Source organism: Salmo salar, unplaced genomic scaffold (genome assembly GCF_905237065.1).
Source record: "Salmo salar unplaced genomic scaffold, Ssal_v3.1, whole genome shotgun sequence".
In the NCBI taxonomy this organism is placed as follows: domain Eukaryota; kingdom Metazoa; phylum Chordata; class Actinopteri; order Salmoniformes; family Salmonidae; genus Salmo; species Salmo salar.
The window spans coordinates 76,621-93,673 of record NW_025548325.1 but is presented as its reverse complement, the minus strand read 5'-3'; the positions used below and the strand labels follow the sequence as shown (position 1 = coordinate 93,673).

Below are 17,053 nucleotides of genomic sequence, written 5' to 3'. Positions count from 1 at the left end.
GGACTGTAATCATGTAACACTGCCGTTACATCGCTCAGGCCTGTTTCAAGTGAGCCCTACTCTGTTGGATCTTGGATGCCCATTTATTAAAAAAAAAAAAAAAATTAAATAATAAATAAAAATAAAAATAGTCCCCTACCCCCTATGCATGTGTAGATTATATCATTTTTTACCTGCAATATAGCAATACTAGGATTCAGAACAGTGGACAGCATATAACCAATTTACACGATTGGTTAATCATGAACTGGACCACCATGTAGGAGAATCTAGATGCTCTTTAACACACGCTGGTCCCCCCCCCCCCAAAATGAATAATCGCTCCAAGTCAAGTCACTTAATATTTGCAGATCTGTAAGGTCTGGATAGCTATAAGCAGTGCAGTGGTAAAGCTCTCACCATATTGCTTTACACCTTACAGATCTGCAGAAACAAAGGGTTACAGAGCGATTTGGGAACATCCACTGATTACATCTCCATTCTCCAGCTTCCTTTTGTAGACACCATTGAGTTATCATAACTCAACCAAACCTCACTACATTGTAGTCTATGACCTACAGGTAGTGGACAAAAAAACGGAATAAATTGGGGACAGTAAGTATGCCAGCAAGATTCAATCAAAAAGCTGATTGATTTACTCATGAAAGAGGTGCATTCCTCCAACAGTATTCCAGACTATTCAACCGTGCATAATTTATAGACCCTGAAATTCTCCACTTATTTTAGTACCAAGAGGTAAAGCATGGCCTCTACATTGCAGTCTCCTTCCAGAAATCACAACGCCTGGATAAGGGTTTACATATTAGCTAACCACATATGATAGCAATCTCATGCCTGACTGTGTACATTCACAACGTTGCATGCAACCTTAGGTTGCTTCATGCAGCAGGACTGAAAAATAAAAATCAGCCTGGAACGAGACCAGTATATTCACAAGCTACTTGTCACAATCACCACACCTTGCTAATAACCACTGGTGGTCCAGTTTGGGGTAATCAGTAGTCCAAACTGGTTAGATGTCCATGGAGCTGAACCTCCATTTAACTACTAGAAAACACTTATGGGACGGTTTCGGAGACTCATTTATTTGTTTAATATTTTTTTTTTACCTTGATTTAACTAGGCAAGTCAGTTAAGAACAAATTCTGATTTACAATGAACGCCTAGGAACAGTGGGTTAAATGCCTTGTTCAGGAGCAGAATGACAGATTTTTACCTTGTCACCTCGGGAATTCGATCTAGCAACCTTCTGGTTACTGGCCCAATGCTCTAACCACTAGGCTACCTGCCACCCCCTCATTAAGCCTAGTCCTGGACTAACAAGCACTCGCAATGGAAATTCTCCACTGAAATCACTTATTCCAGGACTAAGCTTTATCTGGGTCTGGAAAACCGGCAATATACACTGAGTGTACGAAACATTAAAGGCACCTGCTCTTTCCATGACAGAGTGACCAGGTGAAAGCTATGATCCCTTATTGATGTCACTTGTTTCATCCACTTTAAAATCAGTGTAGATGAAGGGGAGAAGACCAGTTAAAGAAGGATGTTTAAGTATTGAGACATGGATTGTGTGTGAGGGTGAATAGGCAAGAAAAAAAGATTCAAGTGCTTTTTAACAGGGTATGTGAGTAGGTGCCAGGTGCACCGTTTTGTGTCAAAACGCTGCTGGGTTTTTCACGCGCAACCATGCGTATCAACAACAGTACACCAGCCAAAGGACATTCAGCCAACCTGACAACTGTGGGAAGCATTGGAGTTAACATGGGCCAGCATCCCTGTGAAACACTTGACACCTTGTGGAGTCCATTCACCGACAAATTGACGGTGGAGGCCGACTCAATATTAGGACAGTGGTCCTAATGTTTGGTATACTCAGTGTATGTCCTCTTCTAAACCTAAAAGAAAAAAAACAACCAATAGGCATATCAAATCTTTATTAAATCTTAACAAAAAGTTAAACAATTTCATTTGAATCTGTTACTTATTCCATTTATCTGTGAAATCCCATTCCATTTGTGTCTTCCTTTACAAATCTATCCCGTCACGATTACGTAGCTCTGGAATAAATTTTTGTCAAAGTCAAAAAGTTAGATTAAATTACCTGAAATGAGACTTCAATACAATTTACAGCCATTAGCAATGTGACATCAAAACACTTGCTCCACATCCTGACTTCCAGACTAAATGGAATTGTAGTCCTGCAGGAGGACATACCAGTTAGCAATTATTATTCCAAATGATCTGAGAATCCAGATTTTTATATGTTTACCTCTAAAGAGTATGGCCACACAGACACATGAACACATATTAATATGATGTAGTACATCATTGTTCGTCATAAATGTATTGGGATTTTGTGTCCGAGTATTTTGGATGCAGCCAATGCTTTCTCAATGGGAGTCATCTGTTCCCAAATGAATAACAACAGAGATGATTGTCTGCCCCAAAAAATAATTGAACACAACTTTACGATGAACTCAGTAATCAGGGTTCCCGCCGTTCAACTGTAGGCTATAACCCCCCCAAAAAAATAAACATGATAGAAATGTTCTATTTGAATAATATCTGCTCGCAGTCTCATTTTCTTGACGACACATCTCCAGTTTTTGCTGAAGTAGCAGAGTTTGGACACCCTGCAAGAAAATCAAGAAAAATATTGATCATTTTGTGACTACTTGTGGGCAGAACTGAAAAAGTGAGTGCGAGCAAGGAGGCCTACAGACCTGACTATTACACCAGCTCTGTCAGGAGGAATGGGCCAACATTCACCCAACTTATTGTGGGAAGCTTGTGGAAGGCTACTCAAAACACTTGACCCAAGTCAAACAATTTAAAGGCGTATTTAAACTTCTGACCCACTGGGAATGTGATGAAAGAAATAAAAGCTGAAATAAAATCAATCACTATTATTCTGACATTTCACATTCTTAAAATAAAGTGGTGATCCTAACTGACCTAAGACAAGGAATTTTTACTAGGATTAAATGTCAGGAATTGTGAAAAACTGAGTTTAAATGTATTTGGCTAAGGTGTATGTAAACTTTGACTTCAACTCTATATAAATAAAGATATGGATGATACGGTGCTTGTGGAAAGCTATGGCTGGCAACAACACCTGACTCGGACTTCAGGCCGCTACCACAGATCAAGCAGTACCAGCACTTCTTTGGCCTGAATGCCAGCGTCACATCTGGAGGAAACCTGGCACCACCACTACGGTGAAGCATGGTGGTGGGGATGGTTTTCAGCAGCAGGAACTGGTAGACTAGTCCGGATCGAGGAAAAGATTAACGGAGCAAAGTACAGCGAGATCCTTGATGAAAACCTTCTCCAGAGTGCTCAGGACCTCAGACTGGGGAGAAGGTTCACCTTCCAACAAGACAACGACCCTACACAGCCAAGACAACACAGGAGTGGCTTCGGGACAAGTCTCTGAATGTCCTTGAGTGGTCCAGCCAGAGCCCGGACTTGAACCTGATCGAACATCTCTGGAGAGACCTGAAAATAGCTGTGCAGCAACGCGCCCCAGCCAACCTGACAGAGCTTGAGAGGATCTGCAGAGAAGAATGGGAGAAACTCCCCAAATACAGGTGTGCCAAGCTTGTAGCGTCATACCGAAGAAGACACAAATCAAAGTTTGTCACGTGCGCTGAATACAACAGGTGTAGACCTTACAGTGAAATGCTTACTTACAGGCTCTAACCAAGTGCAAAAAAGGTATTAAGTGAACAACAGGTAAAGAAATAAAAAACAGTAAAAAAGACAGTGAAAAATAACAGTAGCGAGGCTATATACAGTAGCGAGGCTACATACAGACACCGGTTAGTCGGGCTGATTGAGGTAGTATGTACATGTAGATATGGTTAAAATGCATATGTGATGAACAGAGAGTAGCAGAAGCGTAAAAGACGGGGTGGTGGGTTGCGGGACACAAATGCAGATGGCCTGGTTAGCCAATGTGCGGGAGCACTGGTTGGTCAGGTCAATTGAGGTATGTACATGAATGTATAGTTAAAGTGACTATGCATATATGATGAATAGAGAGTAGCAGCAGCGTAAAAGAGAGGTTGGGGGGCACACAATGCAAATAGTCCGGGTAGCCATTTCATTACCTGTTCGGGAGTCTTATGGCTTGGGGGTAAAAACTGTTGAGAAGCCTTTTTGTCCTAGACTTGGCACTCCGGTACCGCTTGCCATGCGGTAGTAGAGAAAACAGTCTATGACTGGGGTCTTTGACAATTTTTAGGGCCTTCCTCTGACACCGCCTGGTTAGAGGTCCTGCATGGCAGGCAGCTTAGCCCCAGTGATGTACTGGGCCGTACGCACTACCCTCTAGTGCCTTGCGGTCGGAGGCCGAGCAATTGCCGTACCAGGCAGTGATGCAACCAGTCAGGATGCCCTCGATGTTGCAGCTGTAGAACCTTTTGAGGATCGCAGGACACATTCCAAATCTTTTTAGTTTCCTGAGGGGGAAATAGGCTTTGTCGTGCCCTCTTCACGACTGTCTTGGTGTGTTTGGACCATTCTAGTTTGTTGTCGATGTGGACACCAAGGAACTTGAAGCTCTCAACCTGCTCGAGGCTATAATCGTTGCCAAAGGTGCTTCAACAAAGTACAGAGTAAAATGGTTGATGATAGAGAGAAAGACTGCGAATTCACTGATTTAAAGCATCAATATTCGAGTGATGGGCTGTTTTAAAACGCTTACCATGATGATAAGTAGGTCTACATGCATTGTGAACTGCACTCCATATTGAGATGGGCTGTCTTTCCCCAACTTGAGCGTTGATTTAACAGTTCCATTTCTCGCCATGCTGTTCAAGTAAAGGTATTATAATTTACTAGTTTCTCGCAGCCATTTATCCCGGGAAAAGGGAGTGGTTTTGGGTGGAAAATCTCAGTAATCAGGGTTCCCGCCATTCAACCGTAGGCTGTAACTCCCCCCACCAAAAAAAAAATTAGAAATGTTCTATTTGAATAATACCTGCTTGCAGCCTCTCATTTTCTTGACGACACATCTCCAGTTCTTGCTGAAGTAGCACACACTTTGGACACCCTGCAAGAAAATCAAGAGAAAGATTGATCATTCTGTGACTACTTGACCAGTGGTTACAGAGTGCATTGATGGCTTTTTGGGAATAAACTTAGTCTTCCCATCTGTGGTGTAAGGCCGGTAGAGTGACCCTGAGGGACCAGTACCAACAACCAACGTGTTTCAGATGGGCTCGGTCTCAAAAAAGTGCATGGAAAGTGAATATGGAAGGTGCGTCACAATTGCTAAATGTAAAACACCTGGAGACAAATATTGATACGGCAGCATTGCTATTGTAAAATAATGCTAGAAGCAAGAGTAGCATCTCCTGCTTGTTCAGAGTGAGCGGTCGGTCTACCAGAAGATGGTTGATGACTGCAAGACCACCTGTCAAGATCTGCAGTTGTCTCTGGGGGGCCCTACTGAACCAGCAAGCAAAGACATCAGGATGCATTACAGCTTTGATTTTGCTCAACAAGCAAGCAACATTTCCTCCTTTATACTGATTAATGACAGGTGGCTAGACACAGTTGAAGTCAGAAGTTTACATACACTTTGGTTGGAGTCATTAAAACTCGTTTTCAACCACTCCACAAATTTCTTGTTAACAAACTATAGTTTTTGCAAGTAGGTTAGGACATCTACTTTGTGCGTGACAAGTCATTTTTCCCAAAATTGTTTACAGACAGATTATTTCACTGTATCACAATTCCAGTGGGTCAGAAGTTTACATGCACTAAGTTGACTACCTTTAAACAGCATGGAAAATTCCAGAAAATTATGTCCAGGCCTTAGAAGCTTCTGATGGGCTAATTGACATCATTTGAGTCAATTGGAGGTGTACCTGTGAAGATAGGCTTGAAATGCATCCAAACTCGGTGCCTCTTTGCTTGACACCATGGGAAAATCTAAAGAAATCAGCCAGGACCTCAGGAGAAAAAAATGTGTAGACCTTCACAAGTCTGGTTCATCCTTGGGAGCAAATTCCAAACGCCTGAAGGTATCACGTACATCAGTACAAACAATAGTATGCAAGTATAAACACCATGGGACCACGCAGCCGTCATACCGCTCAGGAAGGAGATGCATTCGATCTCCTAGAGATGAACGTACTTTGGTGCGAAAAGTGCAAATCAATCCCAGAACAGCAGCAAAGGACCATGTGAAGATGCTGGAGGAAATGGGTACAAAAGTACCTATATCCACAGTAAAACAAGTCTTTTGTCAACATAACCTGAAAGGCCACTCGGCAAGGAAGAAGCAAGCCACTGCTCCAAAACCGCCATAAAAAAAGCCAGACTACGATTTGCAACTGCACATGGGGACAAAGACCGTACTTTTTGGAGAAATGTCCTCTGGTCTGATGAAACAAAAATAGAACTGTTTGGCCATAATGACTACCGTTTTGTCTGGAGGAAAAAGGGGGAAGCTTGCAAGCCGAAGAACACCATCTCAACCGTGAAGCATGGGGGTAGCAGCGTCATGTTGTGGGGGTGCTTTGCTGCAGGAGGGACTGGTGCACATCAAAATATATGGCATCATGAGGAAGGGAAATTATGTGGATTACATTTTTACATTTTAGTCATTTAGCAGACGCTCTTATCCAGAGCGAATTACAGTAGTGAATGCATACATTTATTTTCCTCCGTACTGGTCCCGTACTGGTCCCACGTGGGAATCGAACCCACAACCCTGGCGTTGCAAACACCATGCTCTACCAACTGAGCCACACGGGACCTGGATATATTGAAGCAACATCTCAAGACATCAGTCAGGAAGTTAAAGCTTGGTTGCAAATGGGTCTTCCTAATGGACAATGGCCCCAAGCATAATTCCAAAGTTGTGGCAAAATGGCTTAAGGACAACAAAGTCAAGGTATTGGAGTGGCCATCACAATGCCTGACCTCAACCTTATAGAACATTTGTGGGCAGAACTGAAAAAGTGTGTGCGAGCAAGGAGGCCTACAGACCTGACTGTTACACCAGCTCTGTCAGGAGGAATGGGCCAAAATTCACCCAACTTATTGTGGGAAGCTTGTGGAAGGCTACCTGAAACGTTTGACCCAAGTTAAACAATTTAAAGGCGTATTTAAACTTCTGACCCACTGGGAATGTGATGAAAGAAATAAAAGCTGAAATAAATCAATCACTACTATTATTCTGACATTTCACATTCTTAAAATAAAGTGGTGATCCTAACTGAACTAAGACAGGGAATTTTTACTAGGATTAAATGTCAGGAAATGTGAAAAACTGAGTTGAAATGCTTTTGGCTAAGGTATATGTAAACTTCCGACTTCAACTGTATACGTCCTGGATGTCAGGAAGCTTGGCCCCAGTGATGTAATGAGCCGTACGCACTACCCTCTGTAGCGCCTTACGGTCAGATGACGAGCAGTTTCCATACCAGGCGGTGATGCAACTGGTCAGGATGCCATCGATGGTGCAGCTTTAGAACTGAGGATCCATGCCAAATCTTTTCAGTCTCCTGAGGGGGAAAAAGTGTTGTCCTGCCCTCTTTACAACAGTCTTGGTGTGTTTGGAACATGATAGTTCGTTGGTGATGTGGACACCAAAGAACTTGAAACTCTCGTCCTGCTCCACTTCAGCACTGTCGATGTTAATGTGGGCCTAGTCCACGATCAGCTCCTTTGTCTTGCTCACATTGAGGGAGAGGTTGTTGACCTGGTACCACACAAGGTCTCTGACCTCCTCCCTATAGGCTGTCTCATCATTTTCGGTGATCAGGCCCACTGTTGTGTAGTCAGCAAACTTAATGGTGTTGGAGTCGTGCTTGGCCACGCAGTTGTGGTTGAACAGGGAGTACAGGAAGGGTATAAGCATGCACCCCTGAGAGGTCCCAGTGTTGAGGATCAGTGTGGCAGATGTGTTGCCTACCCTTACCACCAGGGGCAGCCCGTCAGGAAGTGCAGGATCCAGTTGCAGAGGGAGGTGTTTAGTCCCAGGGTCCTTAGCTTAGTGGGTACTATGACTACAGCTCAGTATTCAACACCAGTTCCTTTTGTCCAGGTGGGGAAGGGCAGTGTGACAGATTGCGTCATCTGCGGATCTGTTGGGGTGGTATGCGAATTGGAGTGGGTCTAGGGTTTCCGGGATGTTGGTGTTGATGTGAGCCAATGCTAGCCTTTCAAAGTACTTCATGGCTACCGATGTGAGTTCTACAGGGCAGTAATTATTTAGGCAGTTTACCTTTGCATTCTTGGGCACAGGGACTATGGTGGTCCGCTTAACCTGTTAGGGCTAGGGGGCAGTATTTGCACGGCTGGATAAAAAAAATGTACCCGATTTAATCTGGTTACTAATCCTACCCAGTAACTAGAATATGCATATACTTATTATATATGGATAGAAAACACTCTAAAGTTTCTAAAACTGTTTGAATGGTGTCTATGAGTATAACAGAACTCATTTGGCAGGCAAAACCCTGAGACATTTTCTGACAGGAAGTGGATACCTGATGTGTTGTATTACCTTTAAACCTATGCCATTGAAAAACACAGGGGCTGAGGAATATTTTGGCATTTCCTATTGCTTCCACTAGATGTCACCAGCCTTTACAAAGTGTTTTGAGTCTTCTGGAGGGAGATCTGACCGAACAAGAGCCATGGAACGATGATGGCCCATTAGACACCTGGCGCGCGAGTTCATGTTGGGTACCCTCGTTCCAATACGTTATAAAAGAGAATGCATTCGTCCACCTTGAATATTATTCATGTTCTGGTTAAAAAAGGCCCTAATGATTTATGCTATACAACGTTTGACATGTTTGAACGAACGTAAATATATTTTTTCCCCTCGTTCATGACGAAAGTCCGGCTGGCTTAGATCATGTGCTAACAAGACATAAATGATGAGCTTTTTTGAACAAAACTACATTCGTTATGGACCTGTGATACCTGGAAGTGACATCTGATGAAGATTATCAAAGGTAATGGATTATTTACAGAGTATTTTCGATCTCTCCAACATGACGTCTAGTCTGTATCGCAACGCGTATTTTTCTGGGCGCAGTGCTCAGATTATTGCAAAGTGTGATTTCCCAGTAAGGTTATTTTTAAATCTGGCAAGTTGATTGCGTTCAAGAGATGTAAATCTATAATTCTTTAAATGACAATATAATATTTTACCAATGTTTTCTAATTTTAATTATTTAATTTGTGGTACTGACTTGACTGCCGGTTATTGGAGGGAAACGATTTCCTCAACATCAATGCCATAGTAAAACGCTGTTTTTGGATATAAATATGAACTTGATAGAACTAAAAATGCATGCATTGTCTAACATAATGTCCTAGGAGTGTCATCTGATGGAGATTGTAAAAGGTTAGTGCATCATTTTAGCTGGTTTTATGGTTTTGGTGACCCTGTCTTTGAATTGACAAAACATTACACACAACTCTTGTAAATGTACTGTCCTAACATACTCTAAATTTATGCTTTCGCCGTAAAACCTTTTTGAAATCGTAAAACGTGGTTAGATTAAGATGTTTATCTTTCAAAAGGTGTAAAATAGTTGTATGTTTGAAAAATTTGAATTTTGACATTTATTTGGATTCAAATTTGCCGCTCTTGAAATGCACCTGCTGTTGATGGAGTGCACCACGGGTGGGACGCTTGCGTCCCACCTAGCCCATAGAGGTTAAAACATGTTGGTATTACAGACTCAGTCAGGGAGAGGTTAAAAATGTCAGTGAAGACACTTGCCAGTTGGTCCACGCATGCTTGGAATAGACGTCCTGGTAATTCGTCTGGCCCGCGGCTTTGTGAATGTTGACCTGTTTATAAAGGTCTTGCTCACATCAGCTATGGAGAGCGTGCTCTCATGCATGCTTCAGTGTTGCTTGCCTCGAAGCAAACATTAAAAAAGGCATTTAGCTCATCTGGTAGGCTCACGTCACTTCGCAGCTCGGTTTCCCTTGGTAGTCCGCTATAGTTTAAGCCCTGCCACGTCGGATTCAATCTTTGTCCTGTATTGCCCCTCTGCCCGTTTGATGGTTCGTCTGGGGGCATAGCGGGATATCTTATAAGTGTCTGGAATAGTGTGCCACTCATTGAAAGCGGCAGCTCTAGCCTTTAGCTTGGTGCAGATATTGCCTGTAATCCATGGCTTCTGGTTGGGATATCTATGTACGGTAACTAAAGGGACAACTTAGTCGTCGATGCACTTATTGATGAAGCCAATGACTGATGTGGTGTACTCAATGGCATAGGAAGAATCCCGGAACATATTCCAGTCTGTGCTAGCAAAACAGTCCTGTAGCATAGCAGCCATGTCATCTGACCACTTACGTATTGAGCAAGTCACTGGTACTTCCTGCTTTAGTTTTTGCTTGTAAGGAAGAATCATGCGTATGGAATTATGGTCAGATTTGCCAGATGGAGGGCGAGGGAGAGCTTTGAATGAGTCTGTGCGTGGAGTAAAGGTGGTCTAGAGTTTTTTTTTCTCCATCTGGTTGCACATGTGGCTTGCTGGTAGAAATGAGGTAAAACAAATTTAAGGTCGCATGCATTAAAGTCACCGGCCACTAGAGGCACCTCTTCTGGATGAGCATTTTCTTGTTTGCTTATACAGCTCATTGAGTGCGGTCTTCGTGCCAGCATCAGTTTGGTGGTAAATAGACGGATACAAATAATATAGACGAGAAACCTCCTGGTAAATAGTGTGGTCTACAGCTTATCATGAGGTATTCTACCTCAGGGAAGCAATACCTCGACTTCTTTAATATTAGACAAGCAGTTATTGACAAGTAGGCACACCCACACTCATCTTAACAGACGTAGCTGCTCTGTCCTGCCGATGCACGGAGAAGACAGCCAGCTTTATATTATCTGTGTCGTCGTTTAACCACGTTTCGGTATAACATAAGACATTACCTTTTTTTTACTTTTAACAATGTGAAGAAACTTTGTTGCTCCTTGCTGAAACAAGCAAACAAGTCTTCAGTTGCCTAGGCAACTGTCCCCACAATGCAGCACACAGAAATAGAATGAATTGAATGGGACTGGAACCTCTAACGGTGGCAATTTGACTGGTAAATTCATGGGTACAATTGCCATCTGGTATTGTGATTGAATAATTTCAATGGTAATGTAGAATGTTCATTCAAATGTTACCTGATGTGAGGCTCCTGGAATGGAATGTATTTTTTGTAATGTCAGTTGAATCAACAAATCACAGCACATATTTTACTTCCTGCTTTGCTCCTATGGGTACAATTGCAATGGAAGCTACTCCACCCATTATGCCATAATCAACTTCAATGGGGATGCCCGTTCTATTTCAATTGCAGCACATGCAGTCAGGAGCAGAGGACAAAAGATGCATATAAAAACTTGTTTTTTTGCTATATGAATGGTTATTACGGTGATCACGGTCATTAGGCTGGCCAATCACCGTCATTTCAAATTCCATGACCTGCACTGTTATTCCTTAATTAACATCCACACCACACACTATATCAACAATGCAAGTCCATCTAGCTCACAGAATAATTACCCATTTTTTTCCTCTTTGCTACAGGAAAAGCATCACTGCTGGTTGGCAAGTGCTTCTGGCCTTGGTTGGGTGCTTGTAGATTCCTTCCATTTAAACCTGTGATGAAATGGAACATTTGTTATACAAATTAAGGAAAATTACCAAAACTAAGGATTTCAGTCTATTTTCAAATGTTTGACAAAAACAACCTTGTCAGGGATTTGTCTGATAAAGAAACATGGAAAACAAATAACTGGGTTAACACTTACAGGTGGAATATTCATAAGTAATTAATGTACTGTTTAGGTTATACAATTCAGACATGCATGACAGAAAAACACAGTACCATTACATTAACAGATCATATGGCAACTTACAGCACGTTCGGAAAGTATTCAGACCCCTTGACTTTTTCCAGTCTTATTCTAAAATGTATTAAATCTCCCCCCCCCCCCCCCCCCTAAATCTACACACAATACCCCATAATGACAAAGCAAAAACAGGTTGACATTTTTGCAAATTTATAAAAAACGGGGGAAAAATAATCACATTTACATAAGTATTCAGACCCATTACTCACTCCTTTGTTGAACTACTCCAATTTGCATACCGGACCAACGGATCCACAGATGACACAATCTATTGCACACCACACTGCCATTACCCACCTGGACAAAAAGTCAAAATGCTGTTCATTGACTACAGCTCAGCATTCAACAACATGGTGCCCTTCAAGCTCAGGACCCTGGCACTGAACACCTTCCACTGTAACTGGATCCTGGATTTCCTGACGGGCCGCCCCCCAGTTGGTGAGGGTAGGCAACATCCGCCACGCTGACAATCAGCACAGGGCCCTTCAGGGGTGTGTGCTTAGTCCCCTCCTGTACTGTTCACCCACAACAAACAACAACAAAAAAAATATCACAAGTATTCAGACCCTTACTCAGTACTCTGTTGAAGCACCTTTGGCAGCGATTACAGCCTCGAGTCTTCTTGGATATGACGCTACAAGCTTGGCACACCTGTATTTGGGGAGTTTCTCCCATTCTTCTCTGCAGATCGTCTCAAGCTCTGTCAGGTTGGATGAGGAGCGTTACTGCACAGCCATTTTCAGGTCTCTCCAGAAACGTTTGATCAGGTTCAAGTCCGGGCTCTGGCTGGGCCACTCAAGGACATTCAAAGACTTGTCCCGAAGCCACTCCTGCGTTGTCTTGGCTATGTGTTTATGGTCATTGTCCTGTTGGAAGGTGAACCGTCGCCCCAGTTGGAGGTCCTGAGCGCTCTGGAGCAGGTTTTCATTAAGGATCTCTGCTCTCTTCATCTTTCCCCACAATCCGGACTAGTCTCCCTGCAGCTGAAAAACATCCCCACAGCATGATGCTGCCACCACCATGCTTCACTGTAGGGATGGTGTCAGGTTTCCTCCAGATGTGACGCTTAGCATTCAGGCCAAAGAGTTCAACCTTGATTTCATCAGACCAGAGAATCTTGTTTCTCATGGTCTGAGTCCTTTAGGTGCCTTTTGGAAAACTCCAAGCGGGCTGTCATGTGCCTTTTAATAAAGAGTGGCTTCTGTCTGGCCACTCTACCATATAGGCCTGATTGGTGGAGTGCTGCAGGGTCAACTGTGGGACCTTCTATAGACAGGTGTGTTCCTTTCCAAATCAAGTCCAATCAATTGAATTTACCACAGGTGGACTGGAATCAAGTTGTAGAAACATCAAGGATGATCAATAGAAACAGGATGCACCTGAGCTCAATTTTGAGTCTCATAGCAAAGGGTCTGAATACTTACGTAAATAAGGTATCTGCTTATTCTTTATAAATTTGGAAAAATTGATGAACTTTTTTTTCACATTGTCATTATCTTTTGTGTTGTGTGTAAAAATATTTAATTTTAGAACCCAACAAAATCTGGAAAAAGTCAAGGGGTCTGAATATTTTCCAAATGCACTGTACATGAAGTTGTGGGATCAAGCTTGTAAGATTCTCATAATGGGCAGTTAGGTTTAATTCCAACACTCTCACACAATGCTGTTCATACCTGAAGCGAGGCTGGGGTTTTCAGTGGAGCGGGTTGCCATAGCTCTTACTGCAGGATGCCTGAGGCTAGCTATGGATCTCTGAGTGCCATAGGATTGAGGTTTCCTCAGGCCAGTGCTCGTCAGTTTCGATTCTATAAATTCAACAAATAAACAATTAGAGGTGATGACTGAGGGAATCAAACATAAAAGTATCACATGCTTTGTAAACAGGTGTAGAGTAACAGTGAAATGCTTTATTCCTGGCCCTTCCCAACAATGCAGAGAAAGAAAATAGAACAATAATAGAAAAGTAAAACATGTAATAAATACACAACGAATAACAATAACTTGGCAGTGCTTTTAGAAAGTATTCGGACTGCTTCCCTTATTTCACATTTTGTTACGTTACAGCCTTATAAAAAACAGAAATACCTTATTTACAACAGGTCCAATGAAGTTGTAGAAACATCTCATAGATGAGTGTCAACAATGGTGCCGGAGAAAGATGACCTTTACGCGTCCCCAACCGATTGTGTTTTTTGTAACTTATTTTGTATTTAATGTTGCCGCTACCATCTCTTATGACCAAAAATAACTTCTGGACATCAGGACTGCGATTACTCACCACGGAGTGACAGAATCCTTTTTCCCCCTTTAACGAGTCTGACGAGCCCAACGCGAATGAAATACTGCTTTCTCGGGAACAGGCCCAGATCCCCGTGATTTGCGTGAAGAGGCGGCGGAGAAAAGGGGCCAGAGGGCAGGCTGCCTTCTGAGAATTCGTATGCGATCGAATACAGCCCCACTTCCTTCCATTCTGCTAGCAAACATGCAATCTTTGGAGAATAAAGAAGATTAAACTACCAACAGGACATTCAAAACTGTAATATCTTATGCTCCACGGAGTCATGGCTGAACGACGACACAATCAATTATATGCTGTACCGGCAGGATAGAACAGCGGCGTCTGGTAAGACAAGGGGCGGCAGACTGTATATTTCTGTAAATAACAGCTGGTGCACGATATCTAAGGAAGTCTCGAGCTATTGCTCGCCTGAGGTAGAGTATCTCATGATAAGCGGTAGATCACACTATCTACCTAGAGAGTACATCTGTATTTTTCAGAGCTGTCTACATACCACCACAGATTGAGGCTGGCACAAAGACAGCATTGAACAAGCCGTATTCCGCCATAAGAAAACACTCACCCAGAGGCGGAGCTCCAAGTAGCCTGGGCCTTTAATGCAGGGAAACTGTTTAATTAAACAGTTTAAAAACAGATTAAAAATCAGTTTAATCAAATTTATATCAGCATGTTAAATGTGCAACCAGAGGGACAAAAACTCTAGACAGCCTTCACTCCACACACAGAGAGTAGAGGTCGACCGATTAATCGGAATGGCCGATTAATTAGGGCAGATTTCAAGTTCACATAACAAATCGGTATTTTTGGCCACCGATTTGCCGTTTTTTTTTTTGTTTATCTAGGAAAGTCAGTTAATCTAACCACGTTTTACGATTTCAAAAAGGTTTTACGGCGAAAGCATAAATTTAGAGTATGTTAGGACAGTACATTTACAAGAGTTGTGTGTAATGTTTTGTCAATTCAAAGACAGGGTCACCAAAACCATAAAACCAGCTAAAATGATGCACTAACCTTTTACAATCTCCATCAGATGACACTCCTAGGACATTATGTTAGACAATGCATGCATTTTTAGTTCTATCAAGTTCATATTTATATCCAAAAACAGCGTTTTACTATGGCATTGATGTTGAGGAAATCGTTTAACTCCAATAACCGGCAGTCAAGTCAGCGTCACAAATTAAATAATTAAAATTAGAAAACATTGGTAAAATATTATATTGTCATTTAAAGAATTATAGATTTACATCTCTTGAACCCAATCAATCTGCATTTTTTTGTGAAAATGGTTTTAAAATGTTTTTTTTAGGCCTGTCCAGAATGTCGATAGTTCGGCATGACCGGGGTCACTGTTTTTGTGTCAAAAAATGAAAAAAAGAATTCTGAGCTTTTTTTTTGAAAATGGTTCTAAAATGCTTTTTTTTTAGGCCTGTCCAGAATGTCGCTTTTTCGGCATGATCGGAGTCATCGTTTTTAGGGACAAAATAGAAATCTGCAATTTTTTGTGAAAATGGTTTTAAAATGTTATTTTAGGCCTGTCCAGAATGTCGCTTTTCGGCATGATCGGAGTCATCGTTTTTAGGGACAAAATAGAAATCTGCAATTTTTTGTGAAAATGGTTTTAAAATGTTTTTTTAGGCCTGTCCAGAATGTCGCTAGTTCGGCATGATCGGAGTCATCGTTTTTATGGACAAAATAGAAATCTGGAATTTTTTGTGAAAATGTTTTTAAAATGTTTTTTTTAGGCCTGTCCAGAATGTCGCTAGTTCGGCATGACCGGGGTCACTGTTTTTGTGTCACGAAAATGAAAAAAAAATATCTGCAATTTTTTGTGAAAATGGTTTAACATTTTTTTTTTTGGCCTGTCCAGAATGTCACTTTTTCGGCATGATCGGAGTCATCGTTTTTAGGGAGAATATAGAAATCTGCAATTTTTTGTGAAAATGGTTTTAAAATGTTTTTTTTTGGCCTGTCCAAAATATCGCTAGTTCGGCATGATCGGAGTCATCGTTTTTGGTGACAAAAATAGAAACTGCAATTTTTTGTGGAAATGGTTTTAATTTTTTTTTTTGGCCAGTCCAGAATGTCGCTAGTTCGGCATGACCGGGGTCACTGTTTTTGTGTCACGAAAATGAAAAAAAGATATCTGCAATTTTTTGTGAAAATGGTTCTAAAATGGGTTTTTATAGGCCTGTCCAAAAATAGAAATCTGCAATTTTTTGTGGAAATGTTTTTAAAATGTTTTTTTAGGCCTGTCCAGAATGTCGATAGTTCGGCATGAGCGGGGTCACTGTTTTTGTGTCACGAAAATGAAAAAAAAATATCTGCAATTTTTTGTGAAAATGGTTCTAAAATGGGTTTTTATAGGCCTGTCCAAAAATAGAAATCTGCAATTTTTTGTGGAAATGGTTTTAATTTTATTTTTTAGGCCTGTCCAGAATGTCGCTAGTTCGGCATGGCCTGGGTCACTGTTTTTGTGTCAAAAAATGAAAAAAAAAATCTGAGCTTTTTTTGTGAAAATGGTTCTAAAATGTTTTTTTTTGGCCTGTCCAAAATATCGCTAGTTCGGCATAATCGGAGTCATCGTTTTTGGTGACAAAAATAGAAACTGCAATTTTTTGTGGAAATGGTCTTAATATTTTTTTTTAGGCCTGTCCAGAATGTCGCTAGTTCGGTTAAGCCAGGGTCACTGTTTTTGTGTCACGAAAATGAAAAAAAAAAATCCTGGCTTTTTTGGGTGAAAATGGTTAAAAATGTTTTTTTAGGCCTGTCCAGAATGTCGCTAGTTCGGCATGACCGGGGTCACTGTTTTTGTGTCACGAAAATGAAAAAAAAATATCTGCAATTTTTTG

At 41.6% G+C, this 17,053-nt stretch overlaps 1 long non-coding RNA gene across 5 annotated transcripts; it reads right to left on the bottom strand.

Moving 5' to 3' along the window:
- Positions 1-994: 994 nt before the first annotated feature.
- On the bottom strand, positions 995-13,980 carry LOC123732896 (uncharacterized). Of its 5 annotated transcripts, none has more exons than XR_006763473.1 (5): positions 13,576-13,857; positions 11,553-11,648; positions 4,988-5,059; positions 2,105-2,636; positions 995-1,898 (listed from the first exon to the last, which is right to left on the bottom strand). It is a non-coding gene; the product is annotated as an uncharacterized lncRNA (long non-coding RNA). The 5 variants fall into 5 exon arrangements; XR_006763474.1 differs by lacking the exon at positions 995-1,898 and adding an exon at positions 4,712-4,817 and having other exon boundaries at positions 1,921-2,636; positions 13,576-13,980; XR_006763472.1 differs by lacking the exon at positions 2,105-2,636 and having other exon boundaries at positions 13,576-13,844.
- Between the last annotated feature and the right edge of the window lie 3,073 nt (positions 13,981-17,053).